Below are 18563 nucleotides of genomic sequence, written 5' to 3' on the forward strand. Positions count from 1 at the left end.
AAGTTTGCTTTATGTGATTGAGCATCTTATTTCTTCATGCGGGAATGTAAAAGCATGATATGCCAGTGTGTTAAATCCAAGGGAACACAAATACTGAGTGCAAGATGGTGTGATAAGAGACGGACACAAGAGTTGTGTTGAGAGAAAGTGAAAGAGGAGAGAGACCGAAACAAGAGTTGCTCCCAAGAAAGTGATTCTATTCATAGATCATAGGCATATATATAGTTGAGGAATAGGCTGAGTTAGGGCAAGCTATATATAGCTCTACCAGAACTCACTACAGGGTGGGTCATTGTTTGCTTGGGTGTAGCCATTTTTGGTGAGATTCAGGGACTTTTCTATATGAAGGTATTTTGCATGACCCATAAAATATGCATTGCTCAACAGAATTCGAAAAACATTGTCTTCAAGTTGTAGTATACAATCCAAACTTGAACATGAGAGCAAAAAATTATGGAATAAGGATTTGGAACAAGACCGTTAAAGCATTACAAGTGCTATGTTGCATGTGAAGCATGCATCCTTAAGACTATAGGATATAGCAATTTATTCAAAAACATCAAAATTTTATTCTATACATACATGCAACCAAGTAATCATTCAAAAGTACATGACTACACGAGCTTCTCCTCAACCCAAGGAAACACCTAAATGGGATCATTATGCATGGGTTAATGGGCCTCCAATGTTGTTCTAAAGTGATGCATAACCATTTGAAGGCACGCTCTATAACTTTATTTTGATTTGTTGAAAACTAAAACGGATTGAAAATTTGGAATCCAAACTATTGGGACTAGTTCATGATGGTCTTAAAACATTGATAGTTGTTGGTATTGGTATCTAGATTTACCCTAAAATGGAAGAAGTTGAAAAAGTGCAATTTGTCCATGCGCAAAGATATTTTAATAAATCCAATAGTATTTATAAATTTTAATTATTTCTTTTTCCATGCACTTGCTTGCTATATGGCTCATAAGCATGCCAAAGGTCATTGCATTTAATAATACATAGCATCAAACCTGATAGCATACCCTTTGGCCTATTTGTATTTTGAAACATTTTAGGCCACATTGCACTTGTTTGGGATATCCAATTCTGCTTACGTCTATCACCGGAGGGAAAAAACCAACGGCTGAAATTTTGCAACTCTCGCAAATTTCAAATTTTCACACCTCTCGCCCATCAAATCTTGGAAGATTAAGTACCTACAACCTGCCCCTACCCTACAAATGCCCTGCAACCTGCATGCACCTCAATGTGACTTTGCAAAGACTTTGGTTTGCCATTGTCTTCTTTCGGGTAAGTTGTTGTCTATTCTTTGCTTGCCTCACCAGCCACCTTCTCTGGGTCTATTTTGGATTGATCATGGCCATGGCGTTAATGGCAACATGCAGCTCGCCATGGCTTGCAAGAGAAGCAAATAGAGGCTACGAGACAAGAAAGCTAAAAAGCCAGGTCAAGGGACAAGGAACGGAGTGCAGGTTGAGGAAAGCGCTGGCACGGTATCGAATTAGCAACGGAAGACACTTTTGCAACATCTGCGAAGGGAGAAACAACGAGAAGAAAGAAAACTCCTTGCAGAGCAGTAGCAAGAAGTGGTTGGAGATGCATGCATTTGATCATTGCCATTGGAGCGAAGAACACGAGCTGTGGTGTCACAATTGGTGGGAGCATTCGAGGGAGCAACATTAGGCCATTCAGGTGATTACTAGTCTTGAGTCTTCACAAGCTTTAGCTTGGACCCTAAAGTTCCTAGAGTAAAAACCCTACCAACGCCTCGAGAGATGCATGCACAAGAGGCGATGCCCTCTAAGTTCCTGAGAAATGGCCTACTGAAAGTGACAGGGGTGCACCGGATCAACTAGCTACAAAGTCTGGCGACATTAGCTATGTTGGTGTCCCCTGAAACAAAGGAGAAACGGCTTATCGTAAATTTCTAAGAGGAGTGACACGCATGTATGATCTTAGTGCCATAGATTATTCAACAAAATGTTAGCAAATGTTATTTTAAATATTTGGGCACATTCCTCGAGCATCCTTCGACTGTGTGCTCTCATGCCTGAGCATATACACAAGGTACTTGTATGCTTCTAATAAGCTTTGAGAAGAGAGCACTCTTCTCATTAATTAACTATTTGAGTTATGCCATCAAGATTGTTCAATAGAATATCATTCACAAGTATAAGCATGGCATTTCACTCTCGTAGATTGTACTGAAGTTATAAAATCGAGGTGCATGTTTAGGATAAAAATGTCTAAATATATAGATGTTATGTTTCCAAATATAGATTACATGATCAAGTTTCCATGTTGTGCGTGCATTTTTTAGTGTTTTGGGGAGTTTGGAGGAGAGGATATTCCATTTCCATTCAAGGTGAAGGTATTTTTCATAAGGAGATATCTTAGCTTTATGTAAAAAATTCATATTGATTGCATTGAAGTTATAATGGGGCTAGCTTCTGGGCCACTTAACAATAGTCAAGGAACTCTTATAGTGACACTTATGTTCTTATTTGTTTTGGGATTGGGGAAAATCGTATGCTTGATAAGTTTTATCACCCCATGTTAATTGTGACATACTCTAATGAGTACGTTTTTTTTGTGGATTGTGATATATTCCTTTTTCTAAGAATGAGATTAAGGAAGGAAGGGAACTTTGAATGGTTCTTGTTTTTCACCACCTTTAATAACATCTTATCTTTTTCACCAATATTAGTACAATCATATAACTTCCTTTGAGTGGACTTATGGATAAAATCGAAAGAAGGGTTTGGACAAGAACTCCCTTTGAGTGGATTTGTGAATAAAATTGAAACAAGGGTTTGGATGAGAACTCACCAATGTCTTAGGGAATGGGTGACTAATATTTGAAGGTATAGGAGATGCGAGAGGCTTTTGAAACCTAGAAGATAATAAGCCAGCCTAGCTTGCCGGTCTTGTTAAGTAGGTCGAGGAGTACTTTTAATATTTGTTCTAACTCTTCAAGAAAGATGATAGATCCTCCTTTTGCTCTCTCTTTGTTGCACATTCTTTTCTTGCCTGCAAAGTGGGACAAAGACTTAAGGCTAGCAAACGAGGGTGACAACTACACACAAGGAGCCGGCGGGAATTTAGGGGTAGCCACGTGGCAATAAAGTCAGCCTCGGATGGGGTTAAACTGAAATTAGAGGAGACGGAAGTCAAACTTTGGCACAATCGAACGGAAGTTGGCGGGACGCTCTATAGAATTGGCGGTGACGGCTAAAGTTTTGGCGGCATCTCGATTCACTGCTAAATTATATAACGTAGACAAAGGAAGTCGGAGGGGGATAGAGTAAATATGGGGCTTAACTTAGATTCTTGCTTCTGATTCATTCGGCCAACGTCCTCTGATTCTCACACAAAGCATCTATCACTCTCTTTTTGCCGTCTTCTTCTTCTTCATCATCGTCATCTTCCTGCATGCAAAGCTCAAGCTCATCTGCATCTCTGGCCGGCTCTCCCCCTCCTCGCCATTTATCCTCCCCACCCTCTTCGCTGCCATACCTCCCTCTTAGCCATAGCTCCTCCATACGTACTCCCCACCCTCGTAGCCATCGCTTCCTCTCTCACCCCTCCCTGCATCACCATGCTCCCTCCCCACCTCGCTTTGATCTCCCTCCTCGTAGCTTGTAGTTTCTTCCTTTCCTTCCTTCCTCCCGTTTCCTCCCAAGGGTCCTGGGAGCTCCTCTCCGAGAATGTCGGTATCTCCCCCATGCACGCCGCCATCACCCGCTGGGACAATGTCGTCTTCCTTGACCGCACCAATATCGGCCCTTCCTTGATCAAGCTCGTCGGTCGATGCCGCAACAACCCGCTCGATCGCAACCTCACTCACGACTGCACTGCCCACTCCGTGCTTTTCACCCCCGGTCCCAACAGCGTCCGCCCGCTCTTCATAGAGACGGACACTTGGTGTTCGTCGGCTCAGTTCTTCCCCGACGGCACATTGGTTCAGACGGGAGGCGACTATGACGGCATCAGGAAGATCAGGCGATTCAGCCCTTGTCCAGAATATGAAGGCTGCGACTGGATTGAGTCTTCGAATGAGACCCTGCAAATGGATCGATGGTACTCCACAAATCAGCTGCTACCTGATGGCCGTCAGATACTCGTTGGGGGCCGCAACGTCTACGATTATGAATTCGTCCCTGCAAACGGCGCAGCCACCTTTTATCTGCCGTTGCTACGGCAGACGTGCGACATACAACAAGATAATCTATACCCCTTCGTCCATCTCTTGCCGGACGGGAATCTATTCATCTTTGCTAACCGTGACTCAATCATCTTGGATTATAAGACAAATCAGCTGGTAAGGCAGTTCCCCACCATCCCTGGGGAGCCTCGCAACTATCCGTCGGCTGGATCATCTGTAATGCTGCCGCTTTCGGCAGATAATTATTCAACTGTAGAAATTCTGATTTGTGGAGGAGCGCAATTTGGAGCCTTCGCTAATCTCACTTTTGCCTCAGCGTCTCAAACTTGTGGCCGTATCGAGGTCACCTCCCCGAACTCATCTTGGGCAATGGAGACAATGCCATTCCCGAGAACCATGGGGGATATGTTACTACTTCCAACAGAAGATGTTCTCATCATTAATGGAGCTCAAAACGGTTGCCAGGGATGGGGCAATGCCAAAAACCCAGCTCTTGATCCACTGCTGTACCAGCCAGACATGCCGGTTGGAAGCCGATTTGTGATCCTGTCTCCCTCAACGATTCCACGACTTTACCATTCGACTGCCAATCTTCTTCCGGATGGAAGGATACTGATCGCCGGAAGCAACACGCACGAGCACTACACCTTCACTGGTGAATTTCCGACTGAGCTCCGGGTGGAGGCATTTTCCCCGGAGTATTTGAATACCGGGAACGATAATGTGCGCCCTACTATTTTGGAGGCTCCAGAGGCTATTGCATACAACGAATCATTCACGGTAAGAATCGCAATCAACATTGCACCGCCAGGCATTGTTAAGCTGAACTTACTAAGCGCACCTTTCAGCACCCACTCGTTCTCGCAAGGGCAGCGTCTTCTCAGTCTCAGCGTGGAAGCTCCCACAGTTGGGGGATCCAACATATATGTAGTCAGCGCAAAAGCCCCTCCCATGCCAACCTTAGCTCCACCTGCATACTATATGTTGTTCGCTGTGAACGACGGGATTCCAAGCTACAGAGCTAAATGGGTGCAGGTTTATAGTACATGATCTAAGCCCTGCTTGCGCTAAGGGTAGAAGCACCAACCACTCATGTCCCTCTGAAGAACAAATTACTTCTTGTAATATGGCTGTACTTTGAAAGGAAGGTTGTAATCTGTCTGTCACATGCATATACATAGGATCAAAGCAAAACTGAATTGTAACATTTACATTTGGAAAATAATTCTCTGGCTACTTGCGTACGTTCACATAGCATTAGACGGATGAATACCTAGCTAGACTGTAATCTGTACATTTTGACGGAAACGGAAGCTATAATCAAGTGTTCGTTGGATCCGAGCTTGTCCAACATAGATAGTATATTTCAGCTTTGCCCGCTATCTCTCGTTGAAATACGACATGAATAGAACCTTCAGCGCCGGCTGGCAATCTTTAGTCGCATTTATCGATCATAGCGTAGTTCGGTTTCAGATTTAGCTTGTTCTGACAATTGAGAGCAAATAATAGACACGAATGGAACAGCTATGCAAACCGTAACGAGCATTTTCAGAACGGTGCCGAGGTTGGGAGCCGAATTGATTCACGTTCCATTAACTTCACTCTTACCATAGGCCCGCATCGTTTAGCGCATTTCCAAGGAATTGCATAAAGTTCGAAAGGGTTGATCTATGATTGATTAACAGCAAATGCCTGACGTAGAACCAAGGAGTTTCAAGATTTTACTTCTAAGTTCTCTCGTTGAAAAGATTCTCTCTCTCTCTCTCTCTCCCCCCCTCTCTCTCTCCCTCTCCCGCCCCCCCCCCCCCCCCCCCCCCCTCTCTCTCTCTCCATTTAATTTCAAGCTGCTCACGTATAACCTCTCTCCCTCACGCACAAATGCTTGCCAGCATTAAGACATACACAAACTTCAAGTTCCAGCCTTCCAGTGTGCAAATAAAAGTATTAAATGATATGTGCGATATGTGCTTTGGATAAACTATTATGTCGACGTGTTTAATTTGCTTTGACGAGTCTCCTACTAGGGTCCACACTCTCTTGAAAGGGACGGAGGAGTTTTGCCTAATATATACGAGTAGCATGACCCATGGATGACGGGTTATAGACCACCTCCGCTTCATCTCAAGGTGAAATCTTAAAATGTTTTAATTTCAAGAAATAAAATTTCAAGTTTGTGGTTATGGACACTACAAGTGATGTAAAGGGATCCAACCTTCAATTTTAAATAGATAGGCTTTTCATATTTGTATACCATTTGGTGTTTCAATTAATGGGAATGTTTCAAGACGTGAATTTATGAGGTTACCACCTAGGCATTATGTAGTCCCAATAATTTATGTCCCCCTTTGAATAATTTAGGCTAATCAATACGGCAAAACCAAGAATTAATGCAAGAAGAAATATGGCCGTTCTTCCGAGTCCGTTGTGCAAGCAAAACCAATACATTACAAACCAAATCATGCTACTTTATCTTGATGCTTAGCAATTTGAAGATTTGTGTCATTTTTATCTAAAGAGGTACTGACACGACAGGCTTCTATTGGACAAAGCTCATTTGCATTATTGTCTTAAAAGCTCCAAATACTAAAAAAAATTATTTTACAAAACCCAAAATTAACCCATTCTTTGTCCTCTCATTTGCATTGGTGCTTCAACAAAAGCATGGCAACCTTTGGAGCCCATTCAACTTGAATTCTATTCTAAAGCTAGGCATTTTAACAATGTGGACTCTTTCAACACTTGTGTATGTACATGCATGTGGGCAATTAAGTATGTGTTTACTTGTGTGTACATTTAACTAGGAGCATCCACAAATTGACATTTCTCCCCTCTACTTAGCCTTCTCGATTCTTGAAATTTACACATGTTTTGACACATGGCACCTCATCAAATAAGAAGAACAAATACTGATTAGAGAAGGATCTATGGAGGTTGTTGTTAGAGACAACTCTTGCTAAACATGTCGTGATGTTTCCTCGCATTGTTCAAAAATTTACTCACAAAAAATTGCATAGAATCTCCCTTTGGTTTCAAGGCCTCCACAACAGCTAGCCGCAAGTCTTATTATATCATCATGATTACAAACTCTAGTAAGTGCACAACACTATTACATTCTATATGAAATCGGTTTGCATAGCTTCAAAATTTAGCCATTTTCTATGGCCTTGAGAAACACGAATTTGAATTATCACAACAACAATTGTTAGAAATTTCTATGTATAAAGCTACAACCGCCCTCCAAACTAATAGACTAGGTCATTGTTTGCTTGGGTGTAACCATTTTTGGTGAGCTTCATGGAATTTTTATGTATATAGGTATTTTGCATGACCCATAAGTTATGCATTGCCAAACTTTGTCTTCAAGTTATAGTAGTACATATTCCAAACTTGAACATGAGAGCAAAAAACTATGAAATAAGGATTTGGAACGAGACCGTTAAAGCATTACAAGTGCTATGTTGCATGTGAAGCATGCATCCTGAAAACTATAGGATATAGCAATTTATTCAAAAACATCAAAATTTTGTTACATAGACGATAGCTACACATAGCACATGCTAGATAAGAATCATCCTTGCATTCTACCCCAAGCTTGAGGCCATACTAACCTTTAAATTTCACTTTGGATGTAACAAGGAGCTAGTCAAACCTTTGTTTGAGACTTATTCCCAATCCCAAAGGGGTGACTAGGTAGCAAACAGCATGACCACTATCCACCCATTTAATTAGCATACCATTTTGGGTCCATCATCCACTTAGATACATTAGGAAAGAAGGGACCTTATTTTGGGACCCTCTAAGAAATTCACTATTTACTTGTACTCAAAATATGGGAAATGCCATAAAATACGGATACTTACTCCAAAAATGTCAATCTAGTACGCAGGCTTCACATTAAATGCATATATAAGATCCTTGATTTTTTTGCGGTAGAATTTGGTGATTTTAACATCGCGAGCACGTCTGGAGTGGGCCAAAACCCTTGAATCGACCCTGAAGACATCAAAAACTGACACCTGGAGGCTCGAAAAAGGGCAAAAATGCATGGAATAGGGGATTTGCACAAAAACACAATTTGGCCAGACAGTGCCCTCCTTGCAACGGTTTTTGGTGTCTCTAGGGTCAATTTGGGAGTTTTGGCCCACTCCGAACGCGCTGGCAATGTCAGAATCATAAAATTCTGCGTAAAAAATCATCTTTTGAAGATCACATATGTGAGACATAATAAAAGAAAAAGATTTTGAATATGACTTACTTCATATTTTTACATGGTTTTTGGTATTTTTCCAATGTTACGTTGGCCCTCTTCTGATTGGTCGAGAGCCTATTTTTCTAAACCCTTAAAGGACCCAAAATGAGCTCCCTTTTTTCCAAAAGTCTTCAGCCACTTGCAAACTCAACAAAAGGTGTTTAAAATCTCAAAGAGATTACTAATCTTTTGTCGATTTTCCTCTGAGAAGGGGACCATGTCATATGCAAAGAGCTGCATGTAGAGTTGTTGAACCGATGGCAAGCGCAGCCCAGTAAGGCGACCTTCTACCATCCCCTTTCTCACTAGTGTGATGAATGAAACTATGCATAATGCAAAAAGTAGAGGGGCCGGAGGACTCTCTATCGAATTGACCTGCATAAGTCATAATGCTGTACCATCGTAAAACTAGCATGGAGACTCGAGCATCCACATAATCTAACACATGTGAGACCTTCTCCCCACCAGATTCAATTGGTTCCTCGACAATGGTAGATGACTCTTTTTCAAACACCTTTGCTATCTTCCAAAACCTTGTAATAGCATGTTCCTCAAAGTCCTCCACCTTACCTATCAACTCCATACTGTGCTTCCATTTTAAGGCTTGAGAAAAGACATGTGATGGTGAGTCTGCAACCTCCAACCATAGCAACTAGCTTTGTATCCTAGCCTGCTCTACCTTTTCATACTCCCACTAGTAAAGGGCATCCTCGGTTTCCACCACCAACATCTACAAGGGTAAGAAAGAATATCCTTGAGAGCCAAAACTAAGGCCTCGCCAACCCCTCTAAGAAATCACCTCTAACTATGAAATTGTTTCGATTGCTCAGGGACACACCATACAACCCCCCTAATCCCAGCATGCCACTGACTATCATCATTAGAAATTTCTACAACAAATGTTTGCGATGCCACCTTTATGAACCGTTTGAAGCCCTACTATCGTAACAATGTAGAATCAAACTTAAATGGGATATCAAAAGATCTATCCACCTTCCATGGGAGTGCGAACCACCGTAAAACTAGCAAGTGACCATACAAGTAGACAAAACAATTCGCCACCTAGGTAGACCTCCATCCACCATCTTTCACCGGATGCATAGATCCGATCTAGATGACTACCACAAAATTCAGGCCTATCATTTATTATTGCCAGAAAAACCATGTTGGATCTATCTCACATCCATCTATCATGTCCCAATTTAGACAGAGGGCATCCCACGGATCCCTTTCAATAGCTGAGAGACGATGAGATCTGTCTACCTCACTCAATGTCACATTCCAATCCCCACATATCATCTAGTTCAAACGTGAGAGATTTGTTTTGATGAAATCCCAACAAAGACTCCATTCAATCAACTTGTTTAGGACATGGACACAGAGAGCTCTAAAACTGAATCCCCAAAACACCACATTGACAGCTAAAACCTGATTGCCACCAGGATCATGGGAACAACTCCTTACACAACGCATCATTCTTAACCAAAACAACAACACCTCCATTCCCATGAGTAGGATAGTTGGTAAGGAAGAAAAAAAACTAAGGCCCTAAAGTGAAACAAGAGAAACCTTGACTCACAACATTTGCACTCTTGCAACAAAACTACCAGAGAATTTAACCTTCTCAACACCTTAATGCATCCTGCTTGTTTCTCTCTACTACAATACCTCTACAAATTCCATGAAATAACTCGCATAGAGTCGACTACAAGGACCCTGATCCTTGAACCGAAACACTACTCTGATAAGGGTTTGTAAGCATCTTTATATGAAAAGAAATCTATTCTCCTTACCCCCTCTAATCTGACAACACAATAGAGCTAGGAGCTTTAGCATTATCCTTAGAAGGAGGACTACCTTTGACATGCTAATCCTTGATCTTGCCTTTTTTATGCTCTGATTTGGACCCGTTAATCACGTCTCTCTCCTTCAAGCCATCCACATGGTTCTGAGAGAGTGTTGAGTAGAATACATCTCAGTGACAAGGATGCCTCCACTGCCGTGTTCTCCTTGGGTGAGAAACCAACCTCAATCTCCTCACCAATTCTCTACGAGCACATGCAAGGAAAATTCCCTGACTTCTTGCACAACCAACAAGTATCTAGGAATAACCCGAGCCGAACTTGCTGATAATGAACCAGACCCTTTGATACTTTGATCTCCATAAATTCAAGAATAGGTAAGTGTGATCCCATAGGATCCATGCATGCTTGGGGCCAAAAATGTCATAGCTGTAGAAGGACTAAGCAAAACTCTACCAAGCATGCATGCAAATGCCTCTAAAGACTCCCCTAACTATTGGGAAACACTCATGAAATAGGAAAGAATCGAGCTAAATGCTATGACCAAGGAAAAACCAAAGCAACAACCCTGCTAAACAAAAAGGAATAGCCGACCAAATCATGTCAGAACCATTTTCGACACACATTGCACCAATAAGAAAAATTTGCCTCGTAGCCATGGGATAGAAGCTCACATAATAATCCATGGGACATCATAATCCAAAAACTCCTCCAACTCCCTAAAGGTAGGTAAAACAAACACACTGCCCTTGGATGAAGCTTCACCAACTCTTGCTTAGCCTGATCAATAGAAATTTTGCATGCATTTGCACGCTTCTACCTTGCATCGTGTTGTCCTTTCCGTTAAGACTCTCGGGCACTTCATTGAACGACCTTGCACTTGCACCGTTTTCACCATTCATTGGAACACACTTGCTGAACTGATTCATCTTATTAGTTAAGCAATCAAAGGGATTGATTTTGGGAGATCCATTATCTATAAGATCATATGTAAGTTTGTTTCCATATTATGCAATTGAGTACGTGCATTTCCATTGTTTGTTGTTTCAACTCCAATTCTTTTCAACGTTGGTATAGAGCCTTGGTGACGTCCGGATTCACATTGTGTTTAGGGAGGGGACATGTCGAATTTCAACTATTGTTTGGTCCTTGTGTTTGATGGCAGTGGCTTCGAGGCATGGAAACAGACAATCATGTTGTACCGAATGGCGGGTGAAGGCTACTATGCGATTGTTGATGAAACCAAGAAGAGGCCAAAAGGTATGAATGAAGCCAAGGTGTGGCAAACGAAGGAAGACAAGCTTTGGTGGCAATTGGCTTACGTCTCACTGACATGGGTGTTGTAGTTGCTTTATTCGACATGAAGAAACACACCAACTTGAAGCTCGAGGTATACGTCATCAATCCTTGTACCTTCTATTTTTCCATCTAATGAGACGTAAGTGACACGGCAACCTCATATTTACTTTTATGAGATGTAAGATGGAGTCAAATAATAAAGATTCTTAATTGGTCATGCAGGAAACATTGGATTTTGGGCTGGGATGCAATGTATGACCTATCTTCCTCACAAATCTATAATGTTCTAACACCTAGGTTTGTTTAATCTGCACCTGGTGGAGTACTGAAATTTGATGATGTTGTGGGAGCTTGTTGGTCGAGGAGATTAGACGGAAGTCTATGGACAGCAACAAGCAGGATGCAGCCTTAAATGTGCAAAGGGGCAGATCACAGTTCAGGGGGAAGTCCTAAGAAAGAGGGAAGTCTCGTAGCAAATCTAGGGCACGAAACATTGAGTGTTATCAGTGTGGCAAGAAGGGCCATATGAAAAAGGATTGCTACAAGCTAAAAAGAGAGCAAAAGGATAAGAAAAAGAATGCAAATTGGGGTGCAAATCAAAAGGAAGAGAGTCCAAGGGAGGACAAAGGAAAAGTGAAGATCGAGGAGATCAATGCAGTCACACATGATAGTGACAATGACGTTCTCTTCATGTCTAGTTTATCTGCAGAGTTGCTTACCACTTCAGATGATGCATATTCCCAGGATTGGATTTTGGATTCTGGTGCTTCATTCCATGTTACTCCCCATAGGGAATGGTTCTCCACTTATGACAGTGGAAAGACAGGTTGTGTGCATCTTGGAAATGACTATGCATGTGACATAGTGGGAGCAGGTGACATAAAGTTTTCTTTTGCAAATGGGTCTGCATTTGTTTTGAAACATGTGAGACATGTGCCTAAGCTGACCAAGAGTCTTATTTCAGTGGGTCAGCTAGATGATGCTGGTTTTCACACCACTTTTGGCTTTCAGAGTTGGAAAATTCAGAAGGGCTCTATGCTTTTGGCCAGGGGTGCCAAGTGTGGGACTTTGTATCCCTTACATGTATCAGGGGTATTTGATCATGTTGTTGTAATAACCGAGCAGCCAAGCACTTCTTTGTGGCATTGCAGGTTGGGGCACATGAGCCAGAATGGAATGAAACTCTTATGCCGTTTGGGTTATGTACCGCATTTGAGTTTCTCTAATTTTGAATTTTGTGAGCATTGTCTCTATGGGAAGCAGACTAAATCAGCCCATAAAAGAAGGGGAAAGAAAGAATTTGAAATGCTTGATTTGGTGCATTCAGACGTATGTGGTCCCATGCCTACACGATCATTAGGCGGGGCTGAATACTATGTGACATTCATTGATGATGCAAATAGGAAAGTGTGGGCTTATGCTATAACTCGGAAGAGTGATGTGTTCCAGGTATTTCAGAAATGGCTGGCCATGGTTGAGAATCAGTCAGGTAGAATGCTTAAATGCCTACGGACTGACAATGGTGGAGAGTATCTCTCTCATGACTTTTAGCATTTCTGTGATACACATGGGATTAAGAGGGAGCTCACATCCCCTCGTACTCCAGAGCAAAATCCAGTTGCAGAAAAGATGAACCATACCATTCAAGAAAAATTGCAATGCATGCTTTCCAATGCAAGTCTTTCTGGTGGTTTTTGGGCTGAGCCAATGAAGACTGCAGTGCATGTGATCAATAGATCACCTAGTAAGAGTTTGGATGGTGGTATTCCTGAAGAGGCATGGAGTGGCAAGAAGCCCTCTTACTCTCATTTGCGTATATTTGGGTGTGAGGCATATGCACAAGTGCCAAAAGAGCTTCGAAAGAAGCTAGATCCTAAGTCTAGGAAATGCATCTTTCTGGGTTATGGTGAAAGTGGAGAGATGGGCTATCATCTCTAGGATCCACAAGCAAAGAAGATCATACACAGCCATGATGTGGTCTTCAATGAGAAGAAGATGCATAAGGCACCCATGAGGGATGTGGAAATGAGGAGAATCACTTTCCAGGATGTGAATCCACCTGCATATGTTGATAGACAACAAGCTATCCATGCACCAAATGTGCAAGAAATGGTACCACCAAGTACTCCCACAAGTATACAATCAAGGGTAGATGATGGATCATCTATTGGTGGAAATGATGAGCCAAATGTGGCTGATATGCAAATGGGAGAGCAAGCTGAAATGCCCTTGAGAAGATCATCTAGAGTGTCTAGACTGCCTGATAAGTTTGTTCCAGGGGTAGACTATGTGATGCTTACTGATTGTAGGGAGCCTTCTTGCTATAGAGAGGCTATGATGCGCAAGGATCAACACAAGTGGGAGTATGCTATGCAATCAGAGATGAGTTCACTTATGAAGAATAAGACTTGGGACTTGGTTTCTTTGCCACATGGAAAGAAAGCCTTGCCATGTAAATGGGTCTACAAAATGAAGGTCATAGGTGATGATGTGCCTAGGTACAAGGTGCGTTTGGTTGCTAAAGGGTTCAAGCAAGAGAAGGGTGTGGACTTTGATGAGATATTCTCTCCGGTTGTGAAGATGACCACACTTAGATGCATGCTTGGACTAGTGGCATCAGAGAATATGGAGCTTATGCAAATGGATGTCAAGACAGCTTTCTTGCATGGGGATTTGCATGAGGAAATTTACATGGTGCAGCCGGAAGGCTTTGAAGAAAAGGGCAAAGAGCATTTAATTTGCAAGCTGAAGAAGAGTCTCTATGGTCTTAACCAAGCGCCTAGAGAGTGGTATCAAAAGTTTGATGCTTTCATTCGGTCCCAGGGTTTTAGAAGGAGTGAAATTGATCACTGCCTCTACACTAAAAGGACTAAGGATAATAGCCTGATAATCTTGGCACTATATGTGGATGATATGCTATTGGCTAGCAAGAATACTTATGAGCTAGATGCATTAAAGGCCAAGTTGCATGAGGCCTTTGATATGAAGTATTTGGGACTTGCAGGTCATATTCTTGGTATGCGCATCATGCGTGATCGGAGTAGAAAACTCCTTTGGCTTTCACAAAAAGAGTATGTTACAAAAGTATTACAACGTTTCAATATGGAGGGGGGGGAAGGCAATGAGTACTCCATTGCCTCCATATGTGAAACTGAGTCATACAGATAGTCCCAAATCAGATGAGGAAAGGGTGGTGATGGCCAAGGTTCCTTATGCATCAGCGGTTGGGAGTCTTATGTATGCTATGATAGCTACTAGACCAGACATTGCATTTGCAGTGGGAGTTGTTAGCCGGTATATGGCTAATCCAGGAAAGAGGCATTGGGAGGCAGTTAAGTGCATCATGAGGTACATGAAGGGTACCAAGGAGATGTGCATCTGCTTTGGTAAAGGAGACATGCGTGTACTTGGGTACATAGATTCAGACTATGCAGGGCATGTGGATAGTAGGAGATCCACTTCTGGTTATGTGTTCACCTTTGCAGGTGGTGCAGTGTCGTGGATGTCTCGCACACAGAAGTGCGTTGCTTTGTCTACCACAGAGGCTGAGTATGTTGCAGCCACAGAGGGTTGCAAGGAGGCTATATGACTTGATCAGCTAGTGGGAGATTTGGGGATTCATACAGGTGTACCGACTTTGCATAGTGATTCCATGAGTGCTATTCAGCTAGCACAGAATCCGGTCTTTCATGAAAAGACCAAACACATTGAGGTCAGGTACCATTTCATCAGGGAGGTACTTGAGGACAAGCGCATAGAGCTTGTCAAGGTTCATACAGATGATAACCCTGTAAATATGCTGACGAAGAGTCTACCTAGTCAGCGGTTTGAGTATTGTCGTGTATTGATGGGCATTGGATAGTATGCCCACTGGTTGTTCTCCCTTAAAGGCACATCGTCCTTTAAGTGGGAGGTTGTGGGGATTAAAGGTCACTGTGCCTTTACCCCAGTTATATACAATACTCAAACACATATATAAATGAATGAAAAAGAAGATTAGGGTGGTTCTAAACCCACCAAAACTTGTGGCTCTCTATCTCTCTCTCCTTCTTCCGTTCTTGCTTCCGTTTAGAGCACTCTCAGGCTCAGGATGAAACCGTTGATGTAAATGCTCTTCATTTATTTTTTAATCTCAAACTTGGACATGAATATATGAGCTTCAAAGGCTTGATGTACATGCTCTCATACTTTTATTCTCTCAAAAGATCAAACATGTATGAAAATTTAAAAAATTTTGTCATTCGAAAAAACTATCTTTTAAGGTCGGTATGGGAAAAAAAACTCTCTGTAAAACGTCGCTATAGAAAATTGTCTTAGTGTCACTATATAACGACCATTAACAATTTGATAAAAGTCGCTATATAGCGACTTTAGCAAACATCGCTATATAGCAACGTTTGACTAAAGTCGCTATATAGCGACCCTTAATGAACCTCGCTTTCAATACCGACGATTAGTGCCCCATGCACGATAAACATCGATACTTCAGTGTCGCAATAGGATCCGTGTATAGTAGTGTCTATCATACACAAGGCTGCCTCTTTTAAAGTCAGGGCTACTCCTGCCCCTGTAGCTTTCCCTCAAACCAAGACTTTCACGGTGCCCTCTTGATCTAATGCCTTTGTAGCTTCCTCTTGTGTCTTATATTGCACAAATGCAAAGTTCTTGCATTTGTGAAGCTTGCCATAAGGCTCAACATGAGTCTCATCAAGGTCTCGAGCAGATGTATTAATTTTGTCAAAGTTAATAACAAAAAGAGTCTTTGCAGGTTTCAAATCACTAAAACTCTTCCTCCATTCTTCTCTCTTCGGCTGGGCCCATCACCTTGCTACACAAGGAAAAGTTTGCATAAAACCATACTGGCACACAATTGCTAGCAAGTTTTGGGTTATGCAGGGCATTATTGTAGCAGCACTCACACAATATTAAGCCTGTTTTGCCGATGAGGTTGGTGTTCTTGTAGCACCACACTGCTACCATTACATATGTGGAGAGAGAGAGAGAGAGAGAGAGAGAGAGAGAAGATCTCATAGGGGATGGATGCACATAGGTCAATGGCATTGCTTCAGCAGGGCAATCAAAATAGAACCACAGAACCAACAAGAGTGAATGAGAATTCTCCCCGTTCCCCTGCGATCTTGTAGGTATACTTGCCTCACAAAACGAGTTCTCATGATGACAATTGAATTCAAATTTGGGGGTAAAGACTCTACTTGAACATGGCTGGCACAGGTTAGTGTAGAGTATATAGTACAACTGCAAGAAAACTCCCTTTTCGCATCTCATGTTGAAAAGCTATCGCTGATTGACTTGGTTGGTTCAGAGAGAGCTTTAGCAACGGATCAACACAATATCAAGTCACTAGAGGGTGCCAACGTCAACAGATCCTTGCTAGCCCTCAGCAGCTATATCCATGCTCTGGTAGAGGGCAAAAGGCACATTCCTTTCTTGACAATCAATAAAATAACACAAAAGACAAAACCTACAGGTGAATTTTTTCACATAAGAACACAAAATATGTCAATACTATGGTGAAAAAGCCTTCATGCATTAGCAGAAAGCACTTTCCAAAAAGTCCTCTCTCTCTCTCTCTCTAGATATCCGTTCAACATTTGATCACTTAGCGTGTTGTTGAAAGGCATATATAGCTACTATAAATTGATACAAAGAAGAATCCTCTGAGCGCAGAAGAGAACGAATGAGAAAAAGAGCACTCAATGCAGGCCTCCACAGCTGCACATCTAACTAGAGCGTAGAAAAAGAGCTTCCAGCTCTTAAAGGTATGTATCAGCACGTTGCAGCATCTGACTTTTGAGTTTTGGCACTACTGCTAACATAAGTACGAGGCCATTTTGGGTGTGGGACTTAGAGGGGTACCTGTCAAACTTGTATTTTTCCAAACTTCAACCCGAGTAATTTATCTTTCGGAGAGACTCAAAACACTGGGCCGATCAAGCCAAATAGATTCGGACCAGAAGTTACCATGTTCTAGAGTGTTGATGGAAAAAGAGGGAAGAAATCTGCTTTTCTTTGTTTGGATGCTAATACAACTGATCGACACACGACTTACTTGTTTGGTGTTTGCATGTTGCATATGAAGCCAACAGAGAGGAGGAAAGGAGCGAGCGAGGAGTAATTTATCTTTCGGAGAGACTCAAAACACTGGGCCGATCAAGCCAAACAGATTCGGACCAGAAGTTACCATGTTCTAGAGTGTTGATGGAAAAAGAGGGAAGCAATCTGCTTTTCTTTGTTTGGATGCTAATACAACTGGTCGACACACGACTTACTTGTTTGGTGTTTGCATGTTGCATATGAAGCCAACAGAGAGGAGGAAAGGAGCGAGAGAGGCAAAGGGGGAGCAAAGACCGCCTTACCTTTTTTTTGTGTGGAAAGTCTCCTTTTTCCAATGCAAAAATCCACCTTAGCAAGTCCTCTTTAGATGGCCCCTCAAAGGGCAACTCTCTCATTTCTATAGCCTACCCCTAGCGGGGCAGTGCTAACAAATAGAGCAATAAATTATGAGAGAAATATATTCACCACCCATGCCTCATAGCCTACCCTTCTGCCACTCTCGAGGTGCAAAGCACCTACAGTGTCCAACCATCTCCTTGCTACCCTCCTTTGATTCTCAAACTTGTCTGGCATTTCTCTGAGCTCTTTCTTGGCAAGCTTCCAATCTTCTGTGTGTGCCCATGAAGGTGTACTCTATCTAGCCTTCATCCTATCTCTTATCTCTGACCTACAATGTTGGAGTACAAAGCCCCTGCGGGTTTTCATGTAATCGTCATTAAAATCATGTCCCGAGGGGTTTACAAATTTCTCCTTAAGCATCACTATCAGAGCATCCTTCATTGCATTATCTTGCATGCGCTAGTTTGCAAATATACCCCTGGCAGGCACCTCATATGAGCGATGCCTTTTTTTCCCTTCTTATCCTTAATCTAGGGGGGATCACTAAGAAATATGTAAGATAGCATGTACGATCAACAAAAGGGTTTTATACTTTTATGGAGTTACAGAAAATATACATACATTA

General features: G+C 42.2%; 1 pseudogene; it reads left to right on the top strand.

Moving 5' to 3' along the window:
• Nucleotides 1-3478: 3478 nt before the first annotated feature.
• On the top strand, nucleotides 3479-5422 carry LOC147897851 (aldehyde oxidase GLOX pseudogene; annotated as a pseudogene).
• The last annotated feature ends 13141 nt before the right edge of the window (nucleotides 5423-18563 follow it).

Source organism: Dipteris shenzhenensis, chromosome 10 (genome assembly GCF_047967505.1).
Source record: "Dipteris shenzhenensis isolate YYH24624 ecotype China chromosome 10, Dip_SZ_1.0, whole genome shotgun sequence".
Classification (NCBI taxonomy): Eukaryota; Viridiplantae; Streptophyta; class Polypodiopsida; order Gleicheniales; family Dipteridaceae; genus Dipteris; species Dipteris shenzhenensis.